Source organism: Pleurodeles waltl, chromosome 7, assembly GCF_031143425.1.
Source record: "Pleurodeles waltl isolate 20211129_DDA chromosome 7, aPleWal1.hap1.20221129, whole genome shotgun sequence".
Lineage (NCBI taxonomy): Eukaryota > Metazoa > Chordata > Amphibia > Caudata > Salamandridae > Pleurodeles > Pleurodeles waltl.
The window spans coordinates 1,448,724,905-1,448,744,460 of NC_090446.1; positions in this window are offsets into that span (position 1 = coordinate 1,448,724,905).

Genomic DNA, 19,556 nt, shown 5'->3' on the forward strand with positions numbered 1-19,556 from the left:
TGATTAAATGAATGACAATCTCTTTATTTGTGTGCGTGGTTGGGTGTGTGAGGGTGCATGTGTGGGGGTGTTTAACCCACATTATGAGTGTTCGATCTGTCATTGTACTGTTTCCATGTGTATATGTATATATGTATGTATAGTTCATATTTGTGTGGATAAACTCAGACCTAACCTCAGATAGCTACTGATCTACATTATTATTATTATTATATATATGCCAATTTAAAAAAAACATACATGTTTACAAACGTACTTCACATGAATGGACAAAGTAAGACTCAGATTCATCAGAAATCCCAAAGTCATAGGTGTAGATTTGAAAACATGCAAAACATATGAAATTCCTCACAAATGTTTGAGCAATCATTGCATTCTGAGAACAAAACCTAGCGCTGTGATTGGCTACTGATTTCATCTGTAACGTCAGGGAGATTGGCAGTTGGAATTTTACAGCATAAATGCTCATGAACAGCACTGTACAAAGCACACAAGCTCAAAGATCATGAGTTTTAAGTAAAATAAGAAAGTAAATAGGTAAATCGATGTATTTATTACTTACAAATTAAGGCCCAGATTTACAAGGCCCTAGCGCCTCCTTGTGCTACACTAGCGGCATTTGTTTTTGCTAATGTGGCTCAGTGATCTGTTAACCTGGAGGGGAGGCCCTGTAACTCCACTGTATCTGGGCTAAGACTTAGATAAAAAGATAAATATACAGGTGAGATAGATACATTTTGATATCAATCCTAAATGAGAAAAAGAATTACTCACGGAAAGACATTTCTTGTCCATTTTGTTTTCCAAACTATTTATCAGTTCCTTTGTGACACTACTTTGCCACCAGTCAATATATGTTTTAAACTTCTTTATATGTTAAACCTCTTTATATGTATTCTTAAATTTAACACACCAATAAAAACATAAAATAGACATACTTATAACAAAATGAAAATTGAAGATTCTAACATATTTACAACAAAAAATTGTTTTAAATGATTGCTTAAGCACTAGAGTCTTTTTTTTCTGTACAAGCTGCTGCTCTTTCCTGGCTGGCAGTTGAGGTAATGTCATTGGGTATCATCTTTTTAGGTTAAATGTTCATCCTCTATACGTCTGATACCATCTGTTTCCTTTTCAATCATTAATTTGAAAATTCTAGCAACATTTCTCCAAGGTATGCGTGGTCGACGTGTTTTGGCCTTTCGTAGTTTTCTGGCCTCCTCAGGACATTAAGCTCAGTGCCTGTACATAAATTAGCATTATGTGGTTATCTCCTGCGTCACAGAAAAATGGTATATGAGCCACCGGTGCTAGAAGTTGCATTGTTCACCATGGTATGTACACCGTAAATGTGTGCCTCTAAATTCCTAAACACCACATTCTGTCGGACTTGTTCATACTTGTGTTGTAAGAAAGGAAAATGGAAAGCTTTTGTGAATTAATGGGTCTCATAAGCATACATGGTTAGTATGTTAGTATGTGACCTTATACTGTTTTGTGACACTTATTTTGTGTTGTTAATGGATGCAACAAAACTTGCAAGGGTGTTTTGTTATCGAACCCTACACCGTGGTAGTGTCAATGAAACTAACGTTGTCTTTTATGCTATTAGGAGACATCATTTCTATTAATGCATTTTCTTCATTATTTGCATTCGATTAACCTCTTCTGTGCCTTGGACGAGATGATCTCGTCCAAGGCTACAGTTCCCCTGTGTTGAAAAGAATTGGGGTGTAAAATAGGGGATTAATGGCGCTCAGGAAGCTAATTGGCCAAGTGTAGCATCAGGGGTTACCTACACAAGGGAAAACACCCATCCCTTAAAGGTTCAAAGAAACCCAACAAAGATTAGCAAAATGTGAGGTCCCCCCCTTACTTACATACTTAAACGTTTGTAGTTACGAGACGCGCTGGGGCGCACTCGCAACATAGCGTTTCCTAATCATGGGAACGCCATTCTCGGATCGGTTGTAACTTTAGGAGCCTGGAAGTGTACGGCTACCAAACAATAATGAGCTTTTAGGATTCGAGGAACTTGATGTATGCCGTTCTGATGTACTGCATAGTCGAAACGAGGACACTTTAAAATAACTCAACATTATATGAGATTAGCCCTGAAGAAGTCGTTGGGGACAAAAAGGACTCTCCCAAGACGAAACACGTGTTGGCTCAAAGTGTATCTTCATGAAGGATGTTGATAATCAGAAGATGTGATCCAATAAATCTTGGATATGATTGGACTTTGTAAAGGCTGGCGTGATATTTAAGATTGCGTTCACTTGAACTTTACTCATTTGAATTTTGACCTGGTTGACTGTTAACTAGATAACATTGAAAAATTAAAAATAAGGGGGGGACCTCACATTTTGCTAATACAGTTCCCCTGTGCCTTGGACGAGATCATCTCGTCCATGGCACAGGGGAACTTGGGGGCGCGCTAGCGCGCCCCCCGTGCACCCCCCCTCCCCCCCCAAGTCGGGGATGGAAGGGGAAGACCTTCCCCTTCTACCCCCAACCCCCCCCACCCCCCCATGACGTCAGCGCGCGAGCGCGCGCTGATTTGTCACAGGGGCCTCCCTAGTCGCGCTAAAAGCTCTGCTTCCAGCGCGATTGAAAGAGAAATGCAAAAGCATTTCTCTTTCAATCACTGGGGAGGCCCGGAGGGGCTTCAAAGGGAAGGAAAAGTATTTCCTTCCCTTTGAAGTCTCTCCGAGGGTTTCAAAAGCCGGATTGCTTGCAATCCGGCTTTTGAAACCCCACTAGACACCAGGGATTTTTTTTAATTTTTATTGTTATTGGCAAAAGGGAGCGACCCCTTGGGCAAGGGTCGCTCCCAGGGGGGGCATATTTTCGGGAAGGCCTTTTCTGCCCCCCCCTGGGGGCAGAAACCTCTAGGCACCAAGGACCATTTTTTTTTATTTTTTATGTTTCATTTTTTTTTTTGGTGGGGAGCGACCCCTTAGGCAACGGTCGCTCCCCTTGGGGGAAAATTATATTTTGGCCATTTCTGCCCCCCTTGGGGGCAGATTGGCCTATTTTGATGAGGCCAATCTGCCCCAGGGAGTTTTTTCTTTGCGTGAATTTCACGCAAAGGGAGCGACCCCTTAGGCAAGGGTCGCTCCCTGGGGGGGAGGGCAATTTATTTTAGGCCATTTCTGCCCCCCCTGGGGGCAGATCAGCCTATTATTAGGCCGATCTGCCCCCAGGGGGGGCAGAAACCTCTAGGCCCCAGGGCAATTTTTTTTTTTTTTTGTTTGTTGTTTCTTTTTTTAGAGATGGGGAGCGACCCATCAGGCAAGGGTCACTGCCCTGGGGGGCAAATTGTATTTAGACCATTTCTGCCCCCCTGGGGGCAGATTGGCCGATTTTAGGTCAATCTGCCCCCAAGGGGGCAGAAACCACCAGGCACCGGGGATTTGTTTTTTGGCGCCAATGTCACGCAGGGGGAGCGACCCCGTAGGCAAGGGTCGCTCCCGGGGGGGGTGGGGTGTCGGTTGGGGGGTCAAATTTTTTTAGGCCATTTCTGCCCCCCCGGGGGCAGATCGGCCTAATATTAGGCTGATCTGCCCCCGGGGGGGGCAGAAACCTCTAGGCGCCAGGGCAATTTTTTTTTTTTTATTGTTTGTTTTTTTAGAGATGGGGAGCGACCCATCAGGCAAGGGTCGCTCCCCTTGGGGGGCAAATTGTATTTAGGCCATTTCTGCCTCGCTTGGGGGCAGATTGGCCGATTTTAGGTCAATCTGCCCCCAAGGGGGCAGAAACCACTAGGCACCTGGGATTTGTTTTTTGGCGCCAATGTCACGCAGGGGGAGCGACTCCGTAGGCAAGGGTCGCTCCCGGTGGGGGGGGGTTGGAGCTGGGGGGGGCAAATTTATTTTAGGCCATTTCTGCCCCCCCGGGGGGCAGATCGGCCTATTATTAGGCCGAACTGCCCCCAGGGGGGGGGGGGGGCAGAACGCTCTAGGCGCCAGGGCAATTTTTTTTTTGTTGTTTCTTTTTTTAGAGATGGGGAGCGACCCATCAGGCAAGGGTCGCTCCCCTGGGGGGCAAATTGTATTTAGACCATTTCTGCCCCCCTGGGGGCAGATTGGCCGATTTTAGGTCAATCTGCTCCCAAGGGGGCAGAAACCACTAGGCACCGGGGATTTGTTTTTTGGCGCCAATGTCACACAGGGGGAGCAACCCTGTAGGCAAGGGTCGCTCCCGGGGGGGGGGGGGGGTTGGGGGGGGCAAATTTATTTTAGCCCATTTCTGCCCCCAGGGGGGGGCAGAACCCTCTAGGCACCACCAGGGCAATTTTTTTTTTTTTTTTGTTTGATTGTTTTTTAGAGATGGGAAGTGACCCATCAGGCAAGGGTCGCTCCCCTTGGGGGGCAAATTGTATTTAGGCCATTTCTGCCCCCCTGGGGGTAGATTGGCCGATTTTAGGTCAATCTGCCCCCAAGGGGGCAGAAACCACTAGGCACCTGGGATTTGTTTTTTGGCACCAATGTCACGCAGGGGGAGCGACCCCGTAGGCAAGGGTCGCTCCCGGGGGGGGGTGGGGGCTGGGCAAATTTATTTTAGGCCATTTCTGGGGCAGATCGGCCTATTATTAGGCCGAACTGCCCCCAGGGGGGGGGGGGGGGGCAGAACCCTCAGGGCACCAGGGCAAATTTTTTTGTTGTGTTATTTTTGTTTTTTTTTGTTTGTTTTTTTCGAGATGGGGAGCGACCCATCAGGCAAGGGTCGCTCCCCTGGGGGGGATATTGTATTTAGGCCATTTCTGCCCCCCTTGGGGGCAGATTGACCGATTTTAGGTCAATCTGCCCCCAAGGGGGCAGAAACCACTAGGCACCTGGGATTTGTTTTTTGGCGCCAATGTCATGCAGGGGGAGCGACCCCGTAGGCAGGGGTTGTTCCCGGGCAGGGGGGGCTTGGGGGGGGGTCAAATTTATTTTAGGGCATTTCTGCCCCTCCCGGGGCCGGCTGAGCTAGAGACCAAACTCCACAGGTAGGCACTTTGCAAAAAACACCTCTGTTTTCTGTGAAAAAATATGTTCTGTCCACGTTGTGTTTTGGGCCATTTCCTTTCGTGGGCGCTAGGCCTACCCACAGAAGTGAGGTACCATTTTTATTGAGAGACTTAGGGGAACGCTGGGTGGAAGGAAATTTGTGGCTCCTCTCAGATTCCAGAACTTTCTGCCACTGAAATGTGAGGAACATGTGTTTTTTTAGCCAAATTTTGAGGTTTGCAAAGGATTCTGGGTAACAGAACCTGGTCCGAGCCCCACAAGTCACCCCATCTTGGATTCCCCTAGGTCTCTAGTTTTCAGAAATGCACAGGTTTGGTAGGTTTCCCTAGGTGCCGGCTGAGCTACAGGCCAAAATCCACAGGTAGGCACTGTTTTCTTTCAAAAATTTGGATGTGTCCACGTTGCGCTTTGGGGCGTTTCCTGTCGCGGGCTCTAGGCCTACCCACACAAGTGAGGTATCATTTTTATCGGGAGACTTGGGGGAACGCTGGGTGGAAGGAAATTTGTGGCTCCTCTCAGATTCCCGAACTTTCTGCCACAGAAATGTGAGGAACATGTGTTTTTTTAGCCAAATTTTGAGGTTTGCAAAGGATTCTGGGTAACAGAACCTGGTCCGAGCCCCGCAAGTCACCCCTCCTTGGATTCCCCTAGGTCTCTAGTTTTCAGAAATGCACAGGTTTGGTAGGTTTCCCTAGGTGCCGGCTGATCTAGAGGCCAAAATCTACAGGTAGGCACTTCGCAAAAAACACCTCTGTTTTCTTCCAAAAATTTGGATGTGTCCACGTTGCGCTTTGGGGCGTTTCCTGTCGCGGGTGCTAGGCCTACCCACACAAGTGAGGTATCATTTTTATCGGGAGACTTGGGGGAACGCTGGGTGGAAGAAAATTTGTGGCTCCTCTCAGATTCACGAACTTTCTGCCACAGAAATGTGAGGAACATGTGTTTTTTTTGCCAAATTTTGAGGTTTGCAAAGGATTCTGGGTAACAGAACCTGGTCCGAGCCCTGCAAGTCACCCCTCCTTTGATTCCCCTAGGTCTCTAGTTTTCAGAAATGCACAGGTTTGGTAGGTTTCCCTAGGTGCCGGCTGAGCTAGAGGCCAAAATCTACAGGTAGGCACTTCGCAAAAAACACCTCTGTTTTCTTCCAAAAAATTTGGATGTGTCCACGTTGGGCTTTGGGGCGTTTCCTGTCGCGGGTGCTAGGCCTACCCACACAAGTGAGGTATCATTTTTATCGGGAGACTTGGGGGAACGCTGGGTGGAAGGAAATTTGTGGCTCCTCTCAGATTCCAGAACTTTCTGCCACAGAAATGTGAGGAACATGTGTTTTTTTAGCCAAATTTTGAGGTTTGCAAAGGATTGTGGGTAACAGAACCTGGTCCGAGCCCCGCAAGTCACCCCTCCTTGGATTCCCCTAGGTCTCTAGTTTTCAGAAATGCACAGGTTTGGTAGGTTTCCCTAGGTGCCGGCTGAGCTAGAGGCCAAAATCTACAGGTAGGCACTTCGCAAAAAACACCTCTGTTTTCTTTCAAAAATGTGGATGTGTCCACGTTGCGCTTTGAGGCGTTTCCTGTTGCGGGAGCTAGGCCTACCCACACAAGTGAGGTATCATTTTTATCGGGAGACTTGGGGGAATGCTGGGTGGAAGGAAATTTGTGGCTCCTCTCAGATTCCCGAACTTTCTGCCACAGAAATGTGAGGAACATGTGTTTTTTTAGGCAAATTCTGAGGTTTGCAAAGGATTCTGGGTAACAGAACCTGGTCCGAGCCCCGCAAGTCACCCCGCCTTGGATTCCCCTAGGTCTCTAGTTTTCAGAAATGCACAGGTTTGGTAGGTTTCCCTAGGTGCCGGCTGAGCTAGAGGCCAAAATCTACAGGTAGGCACTTCGCAAAAAACACCTCTGTTTTCTTCCAAAAATTTGGATGTGTCCACGTTGCGCTTAGGGGCGTTTCCTGTCGCGGGCGCTAGGCCTACCCACACAAGTGAGGTATCATTTTTATCGGGAGACTTGGGGGAACATAGATTAGCAAAACAAGTGTTATTGCCCCTTGTCTTTCTCTACATTTTTTCCTTCCAAATATAGGAGAGTGTGTAAAAAAGACATCTATTTGAGAAATGCCCTGTAATTCTCATGCTAGTATGGTCACCCTGGAATTCAGAGATGAATAACCACTGCTCCTCAACACCTTATCTTGTGCCCTTTTTGGAAATACAAAAGTTTTCTTGATAGCAATTTTTTACTCTTTATATTTCAGCAAATGAATTGCTGTATACCCGGCATAGAATGAAAACGCACTGCAGGATGCAGCTCATTTATTGGCTCTGGGTTCCTCGGGTTCTTGATGAACCTACAAGCCCTATATATCCCCGCAACCAGAGGAGTCCAGCAGACGTAACGGTATATTGCTTTCGATAATCTGACATTGCAGGGAAAAGTTACAGAGTAAAACGTAGAGAAAAATTGATGTTTTTTTCACCTCAATTTCAATATTTTTCTTTTTCAGTTGTTATTTTCTGTAGGAAACCCTTGTAGGATCTACACAAATGACCCCTTGCTGAATTCAGAATTTTGTCTACGTTTTAGAAATGTTTAGGTTTCTGGGATCCAGCATTGGTTTCATGCCCATTTCTGTCACTGACTGGAAGGAGGCTGAAAGCACATCAAATTGCAAAAATGGGGTATGTCCCAGTAAAATGCCAAAATTGTGTTGAAAAATTGGGTTTTCTGATTCAAATCTGCCTGTTCCTGAAAGCTGGGAAGCTGCTGAGTTTAGTACCGCAAACCCTTTGTTGATGCCATTTCCAGGGGAAAAACCACAAGCCTTCTTCTGCAGCCACTTTTTCCATTTTTTTTAAAAAAAAACGAAATTTTTCTTGTATTTTGGCCAATTTCTTGGCCTCCTTCAGGGGAACCCACAAAGTCTGGGTACCTCTAGAATCCCTAGGATGTTGGAAAAAAAGGACGCACATTTGGCTTGGTTAGCTTATGTGGACAAAAAGTTATGAGGGCCTAAGCGCGAACTGCCCCAAATAGGCAAAAAAAGGCCTGGCACAGGAGGGGGAAAAGGCCTGGCAGCGAAGGGGTTAAATGGCACTGGATTTGACCCTTCTGGAGGCGACTAGTGGTGGTTGAGGGGACACCTCTTCAGGCATCTGCGGGCACTTTTGTGGTTCCCTCCCTCTTGGAGACCACTGGGGATGGGTGCAGGCGGCGTCAGGGCCCTGCCCACACCTAAGCACTAGACCTGACAAGTCCAGCCATTCCTGCACGTGGCCACCATAAGAGGTCTTTAAAGCAGCAGCGGTTGCAAATGTCTGCATGCCTTTCAACCACCGAAATACTGCACTTACATGACTGCTGAGTCAGGTGAGGAGTAGGGGTCCCTATAGTTATCAACAGGTCCTGCGTGCACTCATCCCCAACTCCTCCCTTCTGCCTGGATGTGGTGAGACCTGCCTTTCCTCCTTGATCCTGCCCAGCTCATTTGACACTGTTGAGGCGAGTCCCACAAGAAGGGCTGGGGGCCATCATGCAGACACAGTGAAAGGCATTGCCATTCGAGCACAGTGACTGCGTGGACCAGGGAGGGGTGTGCCCCTTTGTGGCTCTCTTTGGCAGCCTCTGCCCAAGAGGAATGATATCTGGTGCTGGCCCCCGTTGGCAGATATGACCCCAACACTCATGATGCAGGGAGCTACCACCCACTTCAAAGGCCTAGAGGATGGCCTTGATGTAAACCCTCTGCTCTTGGCATTCCAACCCACACCGTAGAACTCCTGAGAGATTCTTCTGCCCCAAACAGTGATCCTGCTGGTAATTGGCCCACCTTGAAATCGTCCAGAGAACCAGACATTTGGCAGCTGCACGCTCCCACCAGGTGACCAGAAAGACCCTTCACAGGCCAGGCATACATTCTTTGACTCTCTACTGTATACTCTGATCACCTTGGCTCCTCCTAACACTGCCACTTCTGTACCTTCCATTTCCTCGAGCCCCCTCCCTCACAATGGGCTGCCTGGGATCTGCTGTGACTGTGCCAACACTGCTATTGGTCAACCCTCAGGCAGTTGTGCCAGAGACTCCTCGGCTCAACAACCCTATGCAAAACCTACTACCAACGGACGACAAGCTCAACAAAGTTCTTGAGGCCATTGAAAATTCCCAAATCTCCATGGAGGCATAGATAGCCTCTCTGGTGGCCGAGCTGGGATTTTTTGCAGGAAGACCACCCCAAACTCATGGATATGGTAACTAAGAGAGAAAAGGAGCTCTCCTCACTGCAACCCTAGATGACTGCTGTTCTACACATACTCGCTGACCTCCAGAGTCAACTGAAAGTTCTTGAGGAGTGGGCAGAAGATGCAGAGAGACACTCCTGCAGGAACAACATACTACCATAGGTGTCCCAGAGGGGCTGGAAGGTCAAGACCCTCTGACATTTTTGAAAGACTGATTATACTCTTTTGTCTTACTTCTGACCTCACACTGTTATTTTCACTGGAGAGAGTTCACAGGGTTCCGGCAAAGCCACCAATCCTGGGCGCACCTTTGTGCCCCATGCTTGCCAAACTCCTTCACTTCAGGGACCGTGATGCCATCCTAAGGACAACAAGGTTAACCGGACCTTTGAAACTGAAAAACCAACTCATCATGCTGTTCCCCAATTACACTCCTACAGTTAAGTGCCAGCAGGCATAGTTTTTGGTGCAAAAAAGGGACTCCGTAAACCAAGCATTCAATACTCTCTGCTCTTCACCGCCAGTCTCAAACTACTAACAGAGGGTAAATCCCTTTGCTTTATAAACCCTAAGGACATATGGGACTGAATTGACAGACATCACAATGGACCACTGGCTGCCCATGAGTGGGGCTCCTTGACAATCAATTGGTGGGTGTCGAAGACCAAATTGAGGCCAGTGGGGCCCATCTCCACTTTCTGCAATTTCTAAGTTCCTACTCCTGAGCAGTTAATCAAGAGCTATACAGGCGGCATCACTGGGAGATAATGCCAGCTTTTCAGAAAGGGAGAGTGGTCCCCACATCTTCACATCAGATGATGACTCCACAGTGACAGACGGACCGCCCCATGACTCTCAGATGCCTCCATTTGTCACACCACAAACAGCAGATAATGCAATATGATTGCAACCCCCTCCTCCCATCTTTTTCCTTACCATCTTGATGCTGAGCCTCGGATAGACCATCCATTGTGATTTAGGGCCAACTCACACCTAATCTTTATCTCACTTCACCAAGTCATAACACCATCTTCATTCATGGTTCGATATATTGTTCAGTTGCGACCTAGTACAGTTGCAGTAGGTCATACGTGTTGTGCTGGTTCATTCCGCTTGTTCCCATAATACTTCACACAGAGACCTGACCAGGGTTGTACATCCCATAATATCCACAGCGAGATAGGAACTGCACTGAGACCTCCTGAGGAGCTCCCGCCTTTTATTTTCTCCTATCTGGTAGCCCCTGTGGGACGACCTAACTATCAAATGCATGGCCTACTTAGACAAGGTTCCTCACCCTCAACATCTTAGGCATGTATACAGCGAGGAAAGGCTACACTATTTACTCCTACAGCAAATGCCAGAATGCCCACATTATATTGCCCCCAAGAAACACACATCACATCAATAGAACTACAGCCCTTGAGCAAATGTTGGCAGGGGGCTCCTCATAGCTACCATTTATTCTGCATACATACGCAAGATGCTAACCTGGGTTTGGGTCGAGGTCCCTTTACAGGCCTTGGACACCATAGTGGCCCAGGAGGGGTGGCTTGCCTTTGTGGAAGGCTGTCTAGATGCCCCTAATGTAGATCAAGGCGCCTACTGGGTGACACTCCCTGAGGTACTGGCACATAGAGAAGGGACAGCGTGGATTCTAGCTGGAGGCTATAATTGCACACTCAACCTACAACTTGACCACTCGCGACCTCCCCTGTCCCGTTCCCACTCATGTGCCAGGGCAGGTCAATTTAAGAGAGGGTTCACCAATGGTCACTAGTAGATTCGGGGAGATCCCTAAACTCCCACTCTTGAGTCTATTCATTCTGCTTCTGGATACGATCCTCCACGCCGAGTACTTGGGCAGCATTGTTTCATTCCATGATGCACACATCATAGATGTGCCTCGGGGTCATGTGGCAACGTCCCAAAGAGACACTGGAGGACCCAGCCCTCTGAGAATCTCAGACGTACACATTACTCAGTACTTTTCAGAAAAACAAAGACATACGCATCCACTAGGGCACTCACGTGGGATGCCTTCAAATTGATAACTATGGGCCTGGTTTATATTTTGACGGATGGGTTACTCCGCCACTACAGTGACGTATATCTCATCCGCCAAAATATAAATCCTATTATTTCCTATGGGATTTATATTTTCACAGACAGGATATCTGTCACCATTGTGATGGAGTAACCCGTCCGCCTAAATCTAAACCCGGCCCTATGTCTATAGGAAATAGCATGAGTCACCAGGACATTCAAAGGGGATATCGGAAACTCTGACACCAGATCGCCACTTTAGAAAAAAATGAAATATTAGATGCCTCCAAGGGTTGCATGTTGACTGAGGCTAAAACCCAGCACGCTGCTTTTTTGGAGTGACTGCGTTGCTCCAATTTCAGTGCTTACATGGCCAGGATACACAGTGAACGGGACAAATCGGTTGTTTCCCTGCATTGCTGGTGCACCAGCACGCCTGCTCCTGATCTATACTTTAGATGACCTCATCCTCTGGTACCACTGTACAAATTCAACACAACATTCTTAATGCATATTTTACTCATTAGTCGTCTATTGTACTGGAACCCCTTGCCCATCCGCTGACATGGTCAGGTCGTTGCAACAAGGCTCCCTCTCCCTTCCAACTCTCCCAGCACTAGAGATGACCTGGATGAATATGTTGCAGTTCCTATTAATAAACAGGCCACCCAACCCCTAGCCAGAAATAAAACCCCAACCCCTGATAGTCTACCATTATAATACTACAGCATCTTTACCTTGCTCCTTGCATCCAGGTTAGGTGAGATGTATAACACAGCTCTCAGAGTTGAGAAACTGCTCCCATCTTTGTGAGAATCCCTTCTGGTGTCCTTACTGAAGCCTGACAGAGACCTGACTCTCCTGGTATCTTATAGGCCGATAGCCTTCATAGGCATAGACTATAAGATCCTGAGAAAGATCCTGGCTGAGAGATATGTCCAGATCGTACCAACCTTAGCACATCCTGACCAAAATGGCTTTGTGCCAGAATACAGCACGCCTGTTCCATGTGATGGACCAAACCCCCAGCCAGTTCCAATACGGATCTTGCCTAATCCTCAACCTGGAAAAGGCCTTTGACACACGAGAGTAGGACTATATTTTCTAGGAACTAGCCATTATGGGGATAGGTGACTGTCTCGAGGCATACACAAAGCTGCTCTACATGGACCCCACATCCAGGGTCCACCTGGACAGGTTGATCTCGCCGCTGTTTCTGGTGGGAAGGGGTACCAGATAGAGATGCCTCACCCTTCCTTGTTCGCATTGGCCATGGAGCCTCCCACCATTAGGCTTTGCCTGGAAGGTGAGGCGTGGGGGATGCCTCTGGACAGAGTGACCCATGCAGTGCCCCTACACGCAGATGACCTGCTTCTCTACATCCACAACATCTGCTATGTCCTCACCCCATCCATTCCATGCTAAAGTCATTTGCACAGGCTGCTGGGCTCCAGGTGAACTTTGCTAAATTGTGCCCATTCTTGCTGAACTGCAACCTGCACCCGCTCGAAGTGCAACAGGGTGGAATGCTGCTAGATTGGAAGGGTGACACCATTTGATACCTTGACGTGCGCTTATTTCACTTCCCATCTGACCTGTTTATGGACAATCTAAAGAGGGCCCTCTCAGCCCTAAAATCACAGGTGCATTTTTGAAAGGTCCTACCATTAGCTACAGCAGGGAAAATAGCTCTGTCCAAAATGATTGTCCTCCTGTAACTTCTTTATTACTTTCCCTATGTATTTGTTGTTCTGTGACCTGGAAACAGTGCTAGTAGAACTAATCTGGGGTAACAAACACCACCTCATCCTGCTGGGCAAAGTGCGGCTGTCAGTGGGCAGGGGCAGACTCTTTGTATGAGGCCTAATACCTAGGGACGCAGCTCCAGTTAATCTCACAGTGATTAGCGGAATGTAATTTGGGAGGAATCTGGACTGGATCTGGCTCCCTACCTATGCTTGTAGTCCAAGGGTTCCTCCCACCCATGGTCACCCCTCGGTCCTCTCAGTCACTACAGGTAATAATAGCCTGCAGGTGTCTTAAATGGGTTGTCTGCCTTACAAACTATTTCCCACCTTATGCCCCTGCATTCCCCCTGCAGGGACTAATGCACCACCTGGGCTCCTATTCCTTAGCTGACTTAACAGCTTGGCACACCTGCTCCTTGTCCACTGTAGGTGACCTCTTCATGGAGGGACACCTCGTCTCCCTTGACCAACTCAAATCTGATCACGCACTTCCCAGGGGTCAATTCCTCACATACCATCAGCTACATCACATGTTCTGAACTCTCTGATCCACACTAGATGAAGAGCCTCAAGCCCACTCTCTACTACAGACTCTATTACATATGGGTATGATCACCTGATTACATGACTATACAAGGCTCTGAGGGGACACACAGTAATTCTGCTGATGGCACTAAGGGGCAAGGGAGATGATGAGTTTGGATGGGCACTACATGATACTGAATGGGATAAGGCATTAGAGTTTCCACAACGTGTGTCCCAGAATGCATGCTTCAAAAACATACAGTTCACAGTTCTATATAGGGGCCTACCTGACACCTGAGCAACTCAATTGCTATTTCCCCACCTCTCTCCTAGGCTGCCCCAGTTGTCAAACACCGTCTGCAGACCTACAACATATGCTATGGTCATGACTGGCTCTTACCACATATTGGCAATTGTCCACACCATACTCTGAGAGGTCACAGAGCTCCCAGACATGCACATATGGGAGGCCTGTTCCTTGGGCATTTTCAAACTTACAAAGCGCACAGAGATGAGGGAGCACTTTGCCGGCTTCACTCTCCTCCTTGCCAAACAAACTATCACCCTACAGTGGATATCAAGTCAGGCCCTTGCGGTGGCAGCCTGGCCTGAGGCACTGAGATGATGAGGGAGAGCTGAGAGAGAGGCCCTGCACTATTATGAAGCCAGGCATTTGGATTATTTCCATTTGTTAAGAATTTAAAATACTATACATTTTGCCTGGACAATGCTACAACAATTTTTGTAATGAGAAAGAATTTTTTTTACCTCAGCATCTCCTGCATATTTGATTGTGTAGACTACTGTATTGCTGTCATATAAAAACTTATACTTAAAGAATGCCTTAACAGATCTAGCACGGTGGCCAAGAGGACAATGTTCCTATTTGAGGGTGGAATGAATGTTCCTCGTTTGTCATTTCCGGAAACAAGAGCCTCGAACTTGTAGGTAAAAGAGCCTCACACTTCATTGCACCCCTAAACATGGGAAATGAATGATCTGTCCGACAGAAGGTACAAAATCACACATTCCCTATGCTCCACTGGACTCTCAAAAGAGGAGTCATTCTAGGCGTGGGGAAGCAATTAATATCTGGCCAGCGACAACACAAGAAAGCAGAGGACCGGGAATGTCAGGTACACCTTTTATCAGAAGTTAATACAGCCTACCTACCACTTGAGCGAAGGGGAAACCCGCATTCGAAAGGGCAGCGAGAGGTCAACAAAAGGGAAGATTACCACAGGAAATCATCTTTGTTGGGTAAACGCATGTAGTAAACATTCTCGAAGGAAGTATGCAAGAAAAGGTGTACTTACTGATGGCTACTGGCTGAAGATGTTAAATGGAGGATTGACCTTCTTGTGCATTTGTGAATAGAGTAGCGACCCTGGCTGAGAGTTTTCCTATTTACTCCGAAGCTCAATGATTTCGACAGAAATGTAAACATTCACCTACTAATTTCTAAATGAACATCGGCAAAGTGTTAGTGGTCTCTAGAATTCAGGCCCATATTTATACTTTTTTTAGCGTCGCATTTGCGCCGCTCTTTGATGCAAAAGCGGCACAAACTTACAAAATACAATTGTGGCCCATATTCATACTTTTTTAGTGTCGCATTTGCGTAATTTGTTTATGCAAAAGTGGCGCAAACTTACAAAAAACATTGGCCCATATTTATACTTTTTGACGCAAATCAGCGCTAGCGCAGATTTGCGTCAAAAAGTTTACCGCCCGCTAACGCCATTCCAACCACCAGCCGGGCACCTTATTTATGGAATGACGTTAGCCGGCGCTGCGGCCTGGTTAGCGCCAAAATAAATGACTCTAACCGGGCAGCGGAGGTTTAGGGAAGAATGGGGGTTGTGCGTCAAAGAATGGTGCAAGTCAGATTAGAGTAAAAAATATTGACTCAAACCTGACTAGCATAATTTTTTGACGCACAACCCCCATGGAAATGACTCCTGTCTTAGCAAAGCCAGGAGTCATGCCCCCTGCCCAATGAACATGCCCAGGGGACTTTTGTCCCCTGGGCATGGCCATTGGGCACTATGGCATGTAGGGGGGCCCAAGTTAGGCCCCCCTATGCCACTTAAAAAAAAATATATATATATATTTACCTCTACTTACCGTAGATGGTTCCCCACATCCATGGATGTCTTCCAGGGGTGGGCGAGGGTGGCAAGGGGTGTCCCTGGGGGCAGGGAAGGGCACCTGTGGACTGCTTCCATGGTCGGAGATCATGGAAATTAGCCCACAGATCCCTTAACGCCTGCCCTGACCCAGGCGTTAAAAAATGACTCTAAACTGGTTCAGAGTCATTTTTTAAGGCCCTCCCGTGCATCATTTTTTGCACAGGAGTATAAATAAGGCGCAAAGGCCTTAGAGTCAATTTTTGGCCTGGAACGCCTACCTTGCATCTCATTAACGCAAGGTAGGTTTCCACAGTAAAATGTTTTCACCGAGATCATTTGTGATTTCAAAATATTTTAAGATTGAATAATGATGTTGGTAAACATAAAGCCAAGTCTGCACAAATTTGCGTATTCCGTCAAACATAAAGCTGACATTTCTCTGAGTTTCCACCTTTAAACAGAAAATCACCAACCACTTTTTTTTAAGCAACCAAACTCTGTTGCAGAATGAAGTTGGAGGTAGGTAGTTTATTTATAGTTTAAATGATGTCCAGCGTGGGTTCTTGAGTGCAATATCCATGCCGAACTTCCATTGTGTACTCATTTGTAGGTGGAGCATATCAGCGCGCATGCGCTGCTTTTCCAATGTGTTGCTATCAATTTGGGCTTTTAACCACGCCCACCTCACGCCCATCACTTTCACTCGTTTGTGGGCTTGCCTTTCAAAAATCCTTTGATGACATTGGTAAATGCTTTACATTTGTCCCTTCTTGGGACAGTTTTGTTACTTTCTTGGGGACCAACCTTGTTACATGGACGATTGCACTTTTACCGATATCTTTCACTGCGAGCAAACTTCTTTTTCCTTTTTTTGTCTCTCCTTCATGCTCCTGCTCCTGGCAGCCGTGGCGCTTTGAATCATCTCGCTTATGTCAACTGTTTTACTTTTCATTTTCAATTTATGTGGCAAGAAAAGTACAATTAGGAATTTAGAACGCTAATAGCTCTACCTCGAGCAAACGCGAGACCCATTGCATTGCAAATGCTTGTTCCTTTTGCCATTCTGCTTAACCATGTATTGCATTGTACCTTAATTCTGTTGTTCTATTCAAATAATAAAGAATTGCAACACAACGTAATTAAAGTAAGCCTTTCCACATCTGCTTGTCTGAAACATAGATGGTACTGAATTTGAAATTCTTAAGTGCAAAGCCATTTTCTCTGTTCTCGTTTCTGTATTCTCACAGTCACCGATCTTTCATCTGTGCACGACTCATTTCTATGCATACATTAACAGAGGAATTATTTTCAAATGACAGGTTATTTTTAAATGTATGTGTTTTTTCAAGTACTATTTGCACTTATCCAGATGTTTCAATAATAGCATTCAGGAATGACTTCTAGCTTGTGATAACCCACATTACAGCAGCGGAATGGCCCAATGTACTACACCTTTTTGGAGTCGCAAAAGTTCAAACCATTGATTAAATACCAATGACTGTGCGTCGGTGGTATCTATTCATAAGGCGGAAGATCACCATAGGAGACAGCTTTCACTTTGTGAATGTTGGAGCTCTGCAGACAGATTGCATGCCCCCCCAATACTATCTGCAGAAAGTGCAGTTTATTTTTTTGATTCCAGCAATCCAGCCCCTCTCTTACTGAAATGTCCTTTACCAGGCATTCTCTTACACGCATACCTTTGTGATGCAAATGCATTAACCAAGCATAGTATCTATCTATCTATCTATCTATCTATCTATCTATCTATCTATCTATCTATCTATCTATCTATCTATCTATCTATCTATCTATCTATCTATCTGTTCGTCCGTCTATCCTCCTTGTCTGTTTATACATCTCCACTGAAAAAAGCAAACATTAAATTAATTTTATAGTTAGGTGAAGTGTTCAGTAATAATGTAACGGAAATTCACCAGTTATAGTTACAGTTACCTCAAGTGACTGTAACTCGTGCCCTAGGGTAACTGTAACTGACACCACCACTATGCACAGTTTTATCATTAATAGTCTCGTTGAAAATCTTGCAGTGATATTATCAATGATGTTATAGAAGATGTCCCAGTGCCCACCCAAATCACACACCAAGCTCAACAACGCCATTTAGATGAAATGGTGAAGCAATTGTGATTAAATCTGTAAAGCTAATTAAGAGAAGCCTCTATTAAATTATAAAACAAATTGTTAATCAAAGCTAAGACTGCTTATTATTCTAAAAGGGTTTGTGAAACTCGAACTCCCCAGAGAGAAATCTTCAATATCATGCAGGACGGCTCGTCTATGGACAGAGTCAGCCAACCTAGGTCCCTTTTCCAGGAACAATGTATTGACCTGAAAAGGATTTTCATTGCAAAGATTAGATCAGTTAAAGAGGCTATCACTGATAGCCCGAAGAATGGGAGCGGGAAGTTAGAGGAGACACATTATTATATAAAGTTAGTTACCTTAACCCCTCTAAATGAAAAAACTTTACATCACCTGAGGACCAAAATAAAATCAGGCTCTCCCGAGATCCTGTCTGCCCAGAATCATGGAGGTTACAGCCCAGCTATAATAGAACCACTTAATACTTTGTTAAATGCTTCTTTAGAGACAAAAACATTTTATGACGCCTTCAAAAAAGCCAGATGGTTTCCACTATTGTAAAAATCCTTGTGATGATCGGTAGGTGTTGAAGAACTATCAACCCATCTCTTTTTTGCCTTACTGTGCCAAACTCCTTGAATCTCATACCTAATGTGGCCGAGGAACGTAGTACTGACTTCTATAACTCCAAGGCTCAGATTCACAAAGGTTTAGCACCAGGTTAGTGTTCGTTTTTCAACTTTAAACTAACGCTAACCCTTTTTGGGGATTCTCAAACCTATGCAAATTGGTATTTGTGTTAGTTTGTATGGGAAAGTAATACAAAGCAGCCCAAAACACTGCTTTGCACTACTTTACGTCAATGGAGCGTTACATGGGTGGTAGCTGGGTGTACCCTTGCTACCACCCATGCTTTTTGATGCTAAACCTTATTCACTAAAACTAGTAAACAGGGTAGAGTGCTGAAAAATTAACTTCTTTTGAAAGCAGGTGATAAACTGAGAAATGTTTTCATTTCTCTGTGCCTTTCCGAATTTGCATGTGTTCTGGGCTGTAGAGCACACATACAAAGTAGAAAACACTTTTTCACTTGTCTGGGCATGGTATTTTGCACAGGAAGGGTACCTTTCCTATACAAAACCTATGGTAGACTCAAGCAGGAAGCCTGGCACCATGGCGCTAAGGTGTGTGCCTGATGCATGGCAGCTGAAAAACTATGCCATCTCCACCAAAAAAGATGTATCTGAGCACTGCAGTGACTGCAGTCATAGCTGACAGCAAAGTCTGGAACTGAATTGTCCCAGCAGCAAACCAGATCTTCCCAGGAAACTTAACTGCAACTATGGTCTGAGGTAGGGGCAGAGCAGGATGTTCTTTCCTGGTATGCATCATCTTAACTATCCCCTCTGAGAAAAAAAACAAAGCATTCGCCTTCTTCTTCAAGCCCACTCCTCTCCCTATCAGATGATCGTGACATGGATTGGACCCCTGAGTCTTGTCAAGAAAGACAACTGAAAAAGAAGATTCAACATGCCTTGTTAGAAGTGAGGAAGAGGAACCAATGACTTTTCATGTTGAGAGTGGTACAGACAAAGAGCATGTTCACTACTAATCCACATTGTCTGAGTCATGTAGTATCATCTTCAGTATCAGCTTCCATTTTTTCAAGAATTCAAAAATCCGCAACAAACACCATCCCTACCACAGTCACAACCTGCTTTAAGGAAAGGCAAACACAACT